Genomic DNA, 14,744 nt, shown 5'->3' on the forward strand with positions numbered 1-14,744 from the left:
AGATACTGCACAATACAAAACTGACTCCAAGCACCTCACAGAAGATTGCAGCTGGAGTAACCTGAGTGCATTTGGGGGCCAAGGAGGACAACGAAGGGTGAGAGTGAGAAGACACCTATTGAAATATTGCTCACATTGTATCAAGGGTTTCCTCAACACTGCTCCTCCTCAGACCAAGGCGTATATCATGTAAGAGAGAACAGTCAATTCATAATCCCAGCTGCACATCCTGACAACCCTCACCTCACACAGCACCAACAGCAAACTGCATCTTACTGGGAAAGCTCAACAGCCACAAACTCCCATACAAGGACCAGCAGAAAGAGAAACATACGGAGATTTCATGAAGATGTTTGCACCCATGTTCCCCTTGACACTGTTTCTGCAAACTACTCAAAACTTTTTAAGACCCATGTCTCTCACAAGCAGAGTACTTACTTTGCAGAGTACCTTTATCAGCCTCCAGAACAAAGTAATTTCCTCACAATGAGAATTTGTTAAAAGTCAGGAGATACCTAAAAGAAGACAGAATGAAAACCCAATCAGATTCATGACAGTTGCTCTAACAACCCTTTCACAGAGCCATGACCATGAAGAGGAGCTAGCAGCCCCCTTCATTACTGTGATACCTTGCCATTTGCACAGAGGGTGTTATCTCCTTATCTTCATATATTAGTTTCATTTCATACTAGATCCTCTTCATCTTCCTGCTCTTTACTGTTTATTACAAAGCAATTGCATTCCAAGTCACAAGTGGCAACATTTTTGTGATATAAGGAAAGAACCCCTACGCATAGCTGAAAAATACACCTGGTGACCTGCAATTACTTGAAATGAAAGGCTATTATTGACAGCATGTCACTGGTCCAGCAGAAAAGCAGTGTAAAACTATGAACTATGAGTCTAAAGCCTTAATCCCCCATTTTACTCAACTTACTGGTCGTTCACAGGAAGACATCTCAAACCTGCCCTTGGGTAAATCTACATGATGATCACAACAGCGGCAAGGCAGGAAACCTCTCCCTTAGTGTGGCTGCTAGCCCTCAGTATCAATAATTAGTTGAGATTTTTGGCACTCGACGCCTGTTATACCAACAACTGCACATCACAATGTGTAAGGCGGTGCTGGCTCTGCCGGCTGCTGTCCGCACTATTGTGTGTGCACAGGCAAATGTGCTTGGCAGGCACGGTCGCCCGCTCTCACCGCTCCTCCCGGGCTCCGCTAGGCCGAAAATCAGTCTTTACTTTTCCGGCAAAATCCGGTTTCAATTTCTCTGCGCCGGGTACCGAGGGCTCCAAAAACCCCACAGTCACGGGCGCCGCGGGGGAAGGCCGGCCCTGACCCTGGTGCTGACTTGGCCGCCGCCTGCCCATCCTTTGTGCCTGCCGGGCAGGAGCGGCTCCGGCAGGGCCGCGCCAGCGCCCCGGAGCGGGGCCCCTCACGGCCCCTCACGGCCCCGGGGCTCGCGTCCGCCCCGGCCCCCAGCGCGCAGCGAGCCCCGCACCCGGCCCGGCCCCGCCGCCTCACCTGCCCGGCCCGGCCCGGCCCGGCCCGCAGTGCGCCGTGACGCCGCCGGCCCCGCCCCGCCATCGCCCCCGCCCGAGCCGCGGGAGGGTCCCGGGCCCGCTCTGCCCCCGCACCGGCACCGCCTCCCCGGAGAGCCCCGAGGCCGCGCCGGGAGCAGCCGGTCCGGAGGAGTCTCGCCCTCCTCACGGCGGTACCCACCGCTCCCCGGCCTCGCTGCAGCCGCGCTCGCTGCAGCCGCCCCCGCCCCGGACAGATGCGGCTGCCGAGCCCTCGTTCCCAAATTGGCACTGATGAGGCGGATCGTGATTGTAAGATTTTTAGCGAGTGCAGAGATATTTTTTGATAGGCCTGTAGAGCAGATGCCATAGAACACGCTGCACTTCTCTGTTGAACAGTCTTCCCCTTCCTAGGCTAAAGAAATTAGGCAATTTTATTTTATAGTGCTGTATTTTGGGCTTGTGTTTCAAATTTCCTCACAGTTTGCAAACGAAGATGCAATTATGTAGTGCATAATTTTAATTTGCATAATTTTAATTCTAATCTGCTCTGCACTACATAGTTTTAAATTAAATAAATAAAACTCAAAATTTAAATAAATATTTAAACTTTCAAAATAAAACTTCAAATTCAGAGCCTTAATCATTAAGCATTCTTAATTTTATCTCCAGAGGTTACCATAATTGCTAGAATCCCTAGTATATATTAGTATTTAGGTCTTGTAGAATTTACTGTATCAGGAAGATGGCACATAAATCACCAGTCATAGTAGGAATAAAAGGAATTGTGCCATTTGTCTGCAGAAAACCAGCTCTAATTCATGCCATAGAGGGTGCAATCACATTTGGAAAAGATGCTGTCTGAGGCAAGTAGGGTTCAGCTAGGGGACAAGCTCATATAAAGCCTGACAAGAAATTGTGAGAAATTGGGATAATCTTGCAGCACACAAAGACAGGCACAAGAGATCCCTGCGCATTCTTATCGCCACAGATTTCCTAACATCTGATTTGTGTAGTTCAACTTTTTTACGTCAGTTTGGTCATGATATTGTTCAAGTATTCTTCATCAGTGTTTATGTATTAAAACAGCAGTGTAAGGGACCTGTGTGCAACACTTAGGGTTATTGACTCACAGCATGACATTCACAGGGCAGAAAGGGGTTTGTACGTGTCTAAATGAAAAGTGGGACTGGGTTCCTCACCTACCCTCAAATATTCTTCCTCAAAAACCACAACCCAAACAGCAGGTCCGCAGTCCCAGCAAAACTCTTCCCTTCACGGCTTTCTAAGGGCCCTCTGTAAGCACCTTGTTCCTAAGATGACCCTGAGGTTGTGCCTGATCATGGCAGATCAGGTGAAACTCAGCAAGAAGCTTGGCATGCACTAGCGTTGTTGCACTGTTGTTGTGAGCAATTTGATACAGTGCACCTTTTCATCTCCTTCTCCCCTGTCAAAACACTCATGCAAGAGAAACTAAATAGAGATGAGAGAGTGAATCCCATGTCATAGATGTCATATTTGAGTAATGGCATAACCTCAAAAATGCACCTATTTGCCCCAAACAACATGTGTTCCATGCCAGACACCATTGCAGGGTTCTGTTGAGGATGCTGCAGGTTCCTCATTTTGACATACACTCTATCCCCAGTCCTCCTGGCAGGTTTGAAGCTATTTTTGTACTGGGATGTCCCTCACCTGAGCTCAGCTTTTCCTTTTGCTCCCCAGCTATGAAGCTTCGGGGTCTCCTCCAACCCAGCCGTGCCACTTCTCAGCGCTGATCCACATGGCTGTGGCCACAGCAGGATGCTGTGTCTGCACCCAGGTCTCATCCCCCATACCCACAATATTCACTACTCCACTTGCTGCCTATTGAGAAAACAAACTGGTTTTAGAAGCCACATTCATAACAAACTGATTAAAATCGTCATAGTTGCTCTGGAAGAAAACAATCACATTCTCATTCAAAACCACAGGTTGACAGCATCCCTTTTATTTATCTGCCTCCAGTGGCACAACCACTGGAAAGATCCTTCATGCTCTGAGCAGAAAAGGTGAAAAACAAAAAGAATAAAATAAAATAAAATAAAATAAAATAAAATAAAATAAAATAAAATAAAATAAAATAAAATAAAATAAAATAAAATAAAATAAAATAAAATAAAATAAAATAAGAAGATTTGAAACCCTAAGGATAAAGGACAGGAACAGAAGCAGGTCCAGTCAGATGGCACAGCTGGTAAGAGAACACGAGCAGGCAGGCCTGCTGCAGAACGATCAGACAGGCGGGGCAAGACAGCAATGCTGGGAGGAGCCAGTGCCATCAGAAATGTTGTAGGAACACCAAATACTTCTCACCCAGCTTTGGGTGCTCAGGGACAGCTCCACGGGCTGGGACTGTGGCTGTCACACACCACAGTTGTTAACTGCCTGCTTTGCCAAAGCCCCAGGCCTAGCCACCCCTGCAGTGACCACGACTGAGAATACTGATAATAAATCCTTCTTCTAACCCCTCCGAGGGTCTAAGGTAGCTCAGTCCTTCTCAGGCTCTGGAGGAATATATCAAAAGAGAGGAAAGGGATCCAAAGGAGGCTCTAACCCTTAGTTGCAGTAAGAAGTTTATTTCAGGTGGTGTCCAGAGGGAAAGAGGGCATGCACAGAGGAACAGGGTCTTCTCTCAGCTCTTGTGAGGGTGGGACAAGTTGGCACACAGCCAATGGGGTCAGAAAGGGAAAGAAGGGTCAAACTACATAGCACAAGCTCTAGGGGTCCCTGAGGGGAGACAAACCATTCCCACAGGGGAATGTAACAGAATCCAGCACAACAACCCCTGCTCCCACAGCCTCAGCCAACAACCACCCATGAGCCAGAGCTCTGCAAACACTGGGAAGATGAAAACAGTACCCAAGAGTCCCATTCCTCACCATCAAGGATGACTTTTTGTTCCACCTGGGCATGGAGAGTGGGTTATATCATTAATGGTGACAGGCAGTCATGCCCATTTTATACAGTGATTTTTCCTTGTAAATGTATTTGAGACATTAAGCTCATGTTTATTCCATGATCAATTAAATAAAATTGTCTGCTCAAAATTTACACAGATTAACTCTTGCACCATTTAGCACAGTTTGTCCACTTGGGGACAGTGGGACAAGTAACTCTAGTCCTTCCCAGGGTTACAACAAAGGAGAGAACAAAAGCAATTCCTGCTGTGCATTCATTTCTTAGCATCCTTTGGGCTTTAGACAAAACAGAAACCACAAATCTCCTCTCCTCTGTGAGCTTGCACATAAATTGCTGTTGAAGTGTAAAGTTACTCTTTTACTTTTTACTACTTTAACCCAACAGTGTTCAAAAGAGCATGTTTTGGTGGTGAATACCTACTGCTATGAATCTGCACCATTCCCTCCTAACGTCTCTGGGTGCAAGATGGTTTGCATTCACTAAACACTTTTGTTAAGTCCTTCCACAAAGCAGCTTCTGACAGCATATTCATCTCTGCTCATTTAAAGCTTGATGTTAGGCTCGCTGTTTCATTTGCCAGCAGGCCTCATTACTTGCTTTGCTCAGATCAGACCGTTCCTTCGTTTCTTGGAAACCTCTCTTACTATCCCCATAATCCTTTCCTCTGAAGCAGACATTAGCTCCAGTCGAGTGAAATTCTGTGCAAGAATTTCTAGCAGCTTCTCACAGAAGTCACATTATTGATCAACTTCCTTGGTATATCATTCTTTTGCACTATAATAATTTAAAACAGATTAACCCTAGACCACCTGTAAGTTTGCAAATCAGGGACCAAGACATTTAGTCAATGGCAAGTTTATGACAGTCTTACACTTATTTAAAATTAGTTCAGCTAATGACAAAAATTGCTAGAGTTAGAATCATGGAATATCTCAAGCTGGAACTGATCCATATTGATGATCAAGTCCAAGTTCCTGCTCATCACCTTTAGTTTTAGGTCCACCTAAAACTAAACCTTATAGCAAGACATTCCTTGAGCTCTGCCAGGCTTGGTGCCATGATGACTTTCCTGGGGAGCCTGTTCTGGTGACCGACCACCCTCTCAGTAAAAACCTTCTCCTAATGTCCAATCTGAACTTCCCTGGCTCAGCTTCATTCCCCCACCTCGTGTCCTACTGCTGGTTACCACTGGAGTTACAGAGATGAATCCAAGTGTTCATCATACAGGCTGACAGATCCTCTAAATCCCAGCTGTACCTGCTCCTTCCACAGTCCACTTTTTCAGTCCAGATCATTTCCAGAGCCAGTCCCAGCTTGCCTTCTTCCCTTGAACTCTCCCTGTACAGATTCCAGGCAGATGAGAGCTTTTGTTAAATCCAAATTAAACTCTGCTTTCCACAGCATTTATGCTACCAGTTGAAGACCAAAATTTATATTTCTGTAAATGCCCAGTCATGCCAATAAGATCTATGGCCTATAGTATTGAACACAGTGCAAATACAGAGTAGGACAGAAAAACAGAAGCAAGTTCAAACAAGGTGAGGAGCATCTCAATTATATGTTCTTAATGCTTATATGGTAAGATGAGCTTACCACGTAAATTACACCGCCCCAGCATCCCTTACCTGCCAACTGAGTAGGCGTAAAGAAGCTGGTGGGCAGCTAATACAATGTAAGAACATAAAGAAACTCTGTATGTGCCAGTCTGCACACCACCTCCATATCTGGCCCTCAGCACATTGTCATATGACTTTAATAGCCCAGATAAATCAGTTCCTGAACCAAACTCCTACACTGGCTATATTAATGGATGTAATTAAGCATTTTAAAAAGACACTTGAATTTTTGCTTCAAAAAAGGAAAAACACAACCAAAAAGACCATATCTAAAGCACCACCAGAAATAAGAACCAGCATTTTACTGCAGAATGAAAAGCAATGCTAACAGCACTGATCTATTCACATTAAAATTGAGTTCTGAACTCATTGAAAAAATAAATTCAACATAGAGAATTACTATAGAATATACAAACATCAGTCTTGAATATTCACTAATGCCACACTTCACCTAAACCATTCAAGTGTTGTGCAGGGACAGCTGAGAAGTTTTCTTCCAGTGGTTTGGACTTGTTTTGACTCATGTTTCAGCTCAGACATTTCCACAACAGCAGCACATATACCTTCACTCCTTTGCTGCCTGGAGCTTTCTGCAGACTACTCAACAAATATTTCTATTTACTTCTGCAGAACAAACTAGTGCTGCCCTCAGAATAATATGAGGACGTTTATCCTGCTCCTGCCCTCACCAACCATCCCTTCAATGGCTGAAAAATTTCTTTTTCAAAGAAAACCCAACACGGTGCAGAGAATTAGTCACTAGAGGGCACTTAGAGAATCCAGAAGACCGAGAATGTGCTTGGGATCAGAAGGCCACGACAGTTTAAAGAGTCCAAATGATGATATTTGCATTTACTTCCTAAGCAAACTCCTGCGACCAATATTTTAAGATACAAAACCAGGAAAATAATTCTATTTCTGATTATGACCTTTATCATATTTTGTCTTCCCATCAACTGAATGAAAGAAGTCTGGGGAAAAACTCTCCTCCGAGGCAACACACAGAGTAGGCTACATTGGCCACGCACTTGGAGACAAATGTTGAACAAAAGTGTGAATTGCTGGCATGTAAGGTACGAATGGTGTGAGGTATTGGCTGTTTCTGCTGGGTGCAGCTTCGGGGAAGGAGGTGCAGGAACACATAAACCAGTGTGGCAAATTCACTGAAATACAGCATTTCATTTCACTGCAGTGCCTCAAACTGACTATGCATTTCACATGAAACAAGGATGTGATTATGCCCCAGAGGCCCTGCAGATTTTATTCTAAATGTGACAAACCACTGGAAGGTGACAAGTGCGATGTCAGGAAAGCAGGAGTAAGAATCTGAGTGGTGGAGCTTGCAGTCACCCAGAGCAGGCACAGGCTGTATATATTTGAGCTCTAAACTTAATTCTCATTTAAAGACAGAGCATAAATAGATTACTCTCATCCCTGTTGTGTTACCTGAACAGCACAATTCTTTGCTTCTTGTATTAATTGTAAGCTGCAGCTTTCAGCCCAGTAGATCCTGTCTTTAGTAAGATTAAATTTTTCTTAGCTATCAAGAGTCTTTTTTTCTGTACATTTCTGATCTCCTGCTGGAGAAAAAAAGCAGAATTCGTGATCAGTGAGTTCTGCAAAACCTCAAATCATTGTTTTTGTGAAGTGCAGGGCAGCACAAGGAAGGGTTGGGCCCCTGCTGTACCAAGGGCTGGCAGGAAGAAGCAGCGAGGTGAGCACAGGTCACAGCACCTGGCCATGAGCAGGGGCAGTGAGCAGTGACTGTGACAGGTCTGTCACACACCATCACAGCATTGCTGCACTGGGACAGGTCTGTCACACACCATCAGAGCACTGCTGCACTGGGACAGGTCTGTCACACACCATCAGAGCACTGCTGCACTGGGACAGGTCTGTCACACACCATCAGAGCACTGCTGCACTGGGACAGGTCTGTCACACACCATCAGAGCACTGCTGCACTGGGCTGTGCTCTCTAGCAGAGAGAGAACAGGGGCTGGGCTGCCTTAGTGCCCACACAGAGATGGGGCACTCAGAGATCACCAAAAAAAAGCAGAATGGCACTGAGTGGTACTTGGTGGACATTGCAGGAAGACTGAAGGTGTGCCTGCCTCTTGCTAAGTTTTCATTAAAACTCTGATTTATAAATTGGCTCTGTAGCTTGTCTAAATTGACTTTGGAAGCCTACGGGAAACACTGCCCCACTTCCCTGTGTTTGCCACAGGGGAAATGAGAAACCACTGTGTCCCTGGGGCCAATTACTTTCTTCAAAACCCAGCATTGCTCTGTTTCTGACTCAGCGCAGCATTCAATTTTCTGCTGAGATTGTATCTATATCGCATTACAGGGTGAGTTGCAATAGCACCTGATGTTAATTGTAGTGCACAGACTGCTCCCTTCTCTCCTTTACACCAGTTATCAAGAAAAACCGGAAAGTCCACTTCTGCTGGTTTTAATTTAGCCTCTTCCACCCATACAGAGTGCCTGTCAGACAGGAGAGACAGGGGCTGTCATCCTCTTTCTGCCTGAAAATATCTAACAACAAGGTAGAGACCAGCTGGATGTCTACATATACATGTCTACATTCCATCCCAAACAATCAGAGACTTTATGGAGACAGAGATGTTGGGATGCACGACAGCCACTCAGGGTAAACAGGTACCATAATATTCCTGGATTGCCCCAAAGCCAGACAGCCTTCCCTGCCTCTTGCATCCACTGAAAGCAGAGAAAAGGACAGAGGTGAAATAACAGAAAAAGGACTTCCCCAGGCTCTTGAAGCTTTCCTTCAGGGCCTGTGCCTGCCTAAAACACCAAAGCAACCCTCAAACACACCAGAATCCAAACCACAGAAACAAGCAGGGGCATTGTGACTGGACAAGAGTATATGGCTCAGCAAATTGTCCTGTGGGAACTAAATCTGAGAACATTTATTGGGTCAGGAGTAAAATTTACCTTTTCCTGGAGCACAGTGAAAGAGATGAGGGGGTTTAACCTCTTATTATTATTTTGTTTCCCTCCTAAATGTCCACCTCTGACAGTGGCATTCTAGGACTCACTATGGATCATACAAATGTTTGTTTCTGTTATTTGCTAGCCTGTCATTTGCCAGCCTATCATTTCCCACTCCCTTTCTCCCAGCAGCAACCAGGATTTCTGTCATTTTCCAGTGTTAACCAACATTGGCAGCTGCCACTTGTTTGGCATCATATGTACATAGAAGAATGATAGGAGTTTGTAACATGTGCCACATTTTCAGTGCACATTGAAGAAAATTAATTAATTGGTCTACTGGAAAGCAAAGCCTCTGGGACTAGCACTGGGGGCTTTGGATATTTTTGAGTGAGACCCTTCAAGCCCAGCCTCCCACTCAAACAACAGGAGGGCATCCATATAAGTTCAGACAGCAGTGCTCTATCCAACAGTGGTTGCTGCTACTCACAAGTCTCTCTTTTACTTCTACTGCTGTAAATAACCTATTCACCTTGCCATGTAATTTGTTGAGTGTTTTCAGGTGAGTCAAAGTGCTGTGAGCATCTCCTCTCCTGATTTCTTACCCTTTAGTTAAAGGCCCTTTCCCTGTTTGACAGCCCATTGTTTCCTACTCTTTCCCCATCAGGAGTAACAAAATTGCTCTGACTAGAGTCCAACTTGCAACATAATGTTTCCAACGTGGAGTTGCTCTGGGATTTGCCTTCATTCTCTAAGGACAGAGGCAGGGAAAAAAATAGAGAGAGAGAGAGAGAGAGAGAGAGAGAGGAACAGAACATCCTGTCAAATAAATATTTGCTAATGCTCTTGAGCAAGAGAAATAGAACAGGTAGCAAACAGATTAACTATCTGCTACAGCAAATAAACAGCAGCCCTGGACACTCTTTGGATGGTATTTCTGCATTGAGCCTGATACTCTGATATATTAATTGACCTCTCCAACAAGAGCCGTGACCTTTATACACAAAATTGGAGGTCAGACCTCCAAATAACATAATTAATCTCCTACCTGGTATAATAAAAACAGGCTTGCTGTTAGTTTGACTTCTCTACCTTTTTTTTTTTTTTTCTCTCTCTCATGAAGAATAAGTGATTTTTGCAGGTACACAATTATTCAGTTTCTCAGTAAAATGATAATCTCTTTGGGTGTAGGGCTAGCAGAGCTTGCTGAGAATCCACGGGTTTGATTCTACAGGAAAGTTTAATGCCACTTCTAGGTCAGCTTCATGTCTGAAGATTGAACATGGCAAATGAGCAATTGCTTCCTCTCATCTGAGGCTGAGCTACACGAAGGGCTCTGGTTGCAGCCCTGGAATACCTTAACCAACAGGGAGTATTTTTCCTTCTAGGCCTGGAACACGTGGAAGTGTCACTGCAGCGTGAGTCAAACTCCAGGGTACAAGACTTAAAGACAGTAGGGACAGAGTTAGATCAATTCACCCCACACCAAACCAAGTTACCATTTCTTGCAAAGTCAAGAAAATCTCCTTCTGGAGTGTTATAGTTAGAGAGGACAAGATAACCTCGAGCCAATTCCTTCAAACAGACCATATTCCCTTAGCTCTCATTTCCACATTGGCCAAGAGGCTGAGAACCTTCCTATGCACAAGGGGCAAATGCTTCCAACCTCCCACACCTGTTTTTTTTTAATTAAAAATCCAAGTGCACCACGAGACTTGCTCAAGTGATCAGTTTACATGGAGGCAATGAAATGGGAGAGCTTTTTGATCAAAGATAAAGTGAACATCCCAAGATACTAGAATATAGGCTTGTTTAAATTGCAAGTATCGAGTAGATGTCTTCACTGAGAGTTCCAGAGATCAGATTTCACAGTTGAAGGACAGAGATGAAAATTAATATATTTATACAAGTAGACTTTTGTCACTATTTTGTCTCTGGATAATTTGTTTAGGAGATAAACAGGTTTGATAAAAGTGTCTTGCTGCAACTTTTGCACAGCTTCTCAAGCAACCCACTTGCCTAAAGAGAAACACTGCCACCAAATCTAGTCCATGAACCACTGTCAGGCCATCTCCTTTACTTTCCATAGATCATACTAAAAATAAAGCCTGGAGAGCGAGTTCTCAGATACAGGAGCACATACTCTTAACATAATATTGGTCCTGGGAACTTTCCTTCTATTTTCCTCCACATTTTCCTCAGCAGAAGAGATGACCAGGGCTAGTGTCTCCCTGAGCTTTAAACATACTGGACAAGACTGAGTCTGGATCTGTCCTCAAATTTCCCTTGAGAATTTCAAAAGGGCAGAAACATGTCGACACTGTGGACAGGTGTGGTTTTTACCATTATCAATTTTGTAGCTAAAACAACAATCTGTGTACTGGTAGCTCTGTACAGGAAGCAGGATCTAGAATTCTGATGTGCTTTTATTTCATGGGTCACTCCCAGAATTGCCAAGCTGGACAGCTGGCAAAGCCAAACATCACATCAATATTCTCAGAAAACAGATACATTTTAAATTGCCTCTACTTGTCACACCAAATGGATTTTCACTAAGGGAATCTTTGTCTGTTACTCTTCTCCAAAAGGGAATTTGCTTCCATTTGCAATTCTGTATAAACCCACCAGCACTTGGACACTCTAACTTTTCTCACCCCTTCACAGATATTTACAGGTGCAACACACCCAACTGGAAAGAAAGAGTTTATTATATGTTTGTTATCTTAGCCACTGCTACAAACTCCTGATGGGGGACTACACAGAAAGGATGAGTTGGGAAGGGAGGCTCTATTAAATAGACTGTTCACACTCCCAGTGTCTCCTCAAAAACCCCAGCTGTCACCTTCCTCTGGGGTCATTGACAGAAGCCATGGATGTCACATCCTCTAAAGCTTAAGTCAGGACAGCTGCTTCTCTCCTTGTTTTGCACAGAGTGCACTTGGGCAGTAACACACATTACATAATAGTAAGTCAGAAACTGAAAGGAGCCAGATTGCTAAACCCTTCTATGCGGATGAGACTTTTTATTTCCATCACCTGATAATTTAATTGCTCAATTAACTCTGCCTGAATGCCTTGGCTGTGGAAGACAAATGTTCCCTTACAGGTCATGGTAAACCAGATGGGAGGCAAGTAAGCAATGCAAAGGTAAATGATTCCTCTACAGCAAACCAAGTGCATCATCCAATTGTATTTGCTCTCCTGCTCTGCTCCTTGCTCCTCATTGCTAAGGACAGAATGGGCACCAGAGAAATAAAAGACCATAAAACTCTGGTAAAGCCAGTATCATAGGTCTCACCAACATGGTTTAAATCCAAAACCTTCTTAGCCAATTCAAACCTTTTTGCATTTTTGAAACTCCATAATATGCCTAACTTAGGCAGCAGGGTAATCTCCTCCTTGAGGAAGACTTTGAAACATCTGCTGCATCACTGAACATTATACTTTTGTTTTTCTTTACCTGAGAAGCCAGTGGAAAGGATGCCACTCAAGTGGCACTGATTGACCATCCTGGGCAGAGTGGGACTGACTGAGAGCTTGTGGATGAAATCCTTGTCCATCAGCAGACCATATCTCAGAAGGCTTTGGTTCCAATGAACATGCCTGTAACCATTATTGCAGCAAACTACACATAATTTAATCATTCCTTCTTTCATAAATAGAGCAGTCAAGTTCATAAACCTGTGTCTCTGCTGTTCATGTCAAAACCTGAGTGCTCCTGTGCAATTTATGAAACCATGTTAGATTATTTATTTATATTTCTCATTTATAAGTTAGTGGGGAAATTTTTCTATTAAAAATAATTTAAAATTGCTTAGGGATATAGGAGAGTCTGTATCACTAGAGACTTTTATGATTGTTTGCCAGGATGCTTGAGAGCATGTTAATGTTATTAGATCCTGCCTTGGGCCAAGGAGATAACACAGAGGAACTCTGTGACCTTGCAAGAGCTTTCCTAGCTACTCCTGGAACCATTGAATGACAATGACCTGGAAAAGCAACAAAATAAACCTAGTAAAAGAACCACTTCTGGTCTATGTTCTTTGGAAGAAAAAGAGAAAGGCAAAGAGGCTGGAAAAGCCTACATCTAACAAAGTAACTAAAGTAGAGTTTACAACTGAAATTAGTGAGTACTAAAGGGAAAAACATCCTCTGCTACATGATCCCTACTTAAGGTCTTCTCATGATCATCATTAAATCCCTACCCATATTATAATTTTAAACAGCTCCTTCAACCTCTATTTGTGAACTTCCCCCTGGTAGTGCTCCGTTCTATCCTCATGAGAGCTCACATTAAGTCACTCCACAATGAGCCTTTCCTAAATTCCTCCCTGAAGCCACCTCTAAAACATGTAGGGGTGAAACAGAATTTCCTTGGCAGATGACTGACCCCCTTTTGCTCATATTTAGGAGGCAGTGTCTCCTGAATTCTTGGTCATTAGAAATCATCAGCCTGTTGATTCTACAAGTACTCACCATGCTAGAAAATCCTGTTTCTGCCTCATGCCATGCAAAGCCTGACTAGATGTTACTTTGACCTGAAAAACAAGAAACTAAGTAGGTTTGTAGCCAAACCTCGAGCTGCTGACTATATCTGTGTCAGGAAAAGATGCATCTTTAGCAATGACAAATTATATTTAGAATATATCTTTTCTTAGACAGATCCTTTAAATCAAGGCAGTTCAAAAGAGGTGAATTTAATTAGAAAACATTTATCCCAAATGTCATAATGACAATCTTGGAAACTCAAGATTAATGAAAGCCAGAAAGAAGCTAAAAATAGCAGCAACTATACGTAACCAGCTTGGGAAAGAGATAACAGAAGTAAGAGACAATGAGGAACTGGAAAAGAAACCCAAACCAAAACAACTCCCCACTTTTCAGCAGACAATCAGAAGTGTACATTAATGTAAAAACAAATGCATCAATCTATGAAAATATCTTCAATAATCAGATTGTCCATTATGACATTCATAGGGTAAAATCTCCAAACAGTAATACAGAAAAGATAGGTGTTTCTCATAGTTATTTCTTTTTTGCATTGCAAGATATGATGCATATCATATATCATATCATAGCTTAAAACAAATTCAGAGTGACATTTAAAAAGCAGTACTCACAGTGGGATATTATTGAATCAGCATCCTGGAGCCCTATGAGATGTCTGAAGATCTCATTATCAATGCTCATTTTCTGCAAGTCATTGAAAAATAAGGAAGCTTATAAGTTTAAGCATCATTAAGAAATTTAGAGGCTTTGCAAGGAGAGACAGAAAGACAAAAAAAATATTACTTATGGCTTCTGACTAGAATATCTCTACTAGTAAACAAAATATTGTGACATCAGTAGAGACAGAACTCCAAGTAAAAGCAATTTTACTTTCAAAATATTTGGATTAAGGAAACGCAATTGTAGCTTAATTTGTTTGGGATACCATCAGAATACTGCCTTTAAGATGATAAATTTGCCTTTTTACTCCACTTAACTTATGGAAAAATCTGCAGAACATTTCAGTATGAAGATAGAACATTCTGCAAGAACTTGATGATTGTTACTTTACATATGAAAAGTGTTTCTACTCCACTCTTGAGATTTTATCATGCAAATCATGCAGAAATTGGTGACTGAACCTTCCAAAAGAGTAACTTTTACTCTGTTTGCTTAAGCAAATACTCTGATACCTGTCAT

General features: G+C 43.0%; 1 protein-coding gene across 7 annotated transcripts in view; it reads right to left on the minus strand.

Annotated features, from left to right (window-relative positions):
- Positions 1-14,744, minus strand: part of SLC45A1 (solute carrier family 45 member 1) — a 48,496-nt gene that overhangs the window by 11,284 nt on the left and 22,468 nt on the right. For 3 of the 7 annotated variants that reach the window (XM_063417416.1, XM_063417415.1, XM_063417418.1), the window contains exons 2-3: positions 3,220-3,390; positions 439-515 (exon numbers count right to left, since the gene is read on the minus strand). The gene's annotated coding sequence lies outside the window, so the exon portion shown is untranslated. The other 4 variants (XM_063417417.1, XM_063417421.1, XM_063417414.1 and 1 more) reach the window with 3 other exon arrangements.

The sequence above is a fragment of the Prinia subflava genome, chromosome 21, assembly GCF_021018805.1.
Source record: "Prinia subflava isolate CZ2003 ecotype Zambia chromosome 21, Cam_Psub_1.2, whole genome shotgun sequence".
NCBI lineage: Eukaryota > Metazoa > Chordata > Aves > Passeriformes > Cisticolidae > Prinia > Prinia subflava.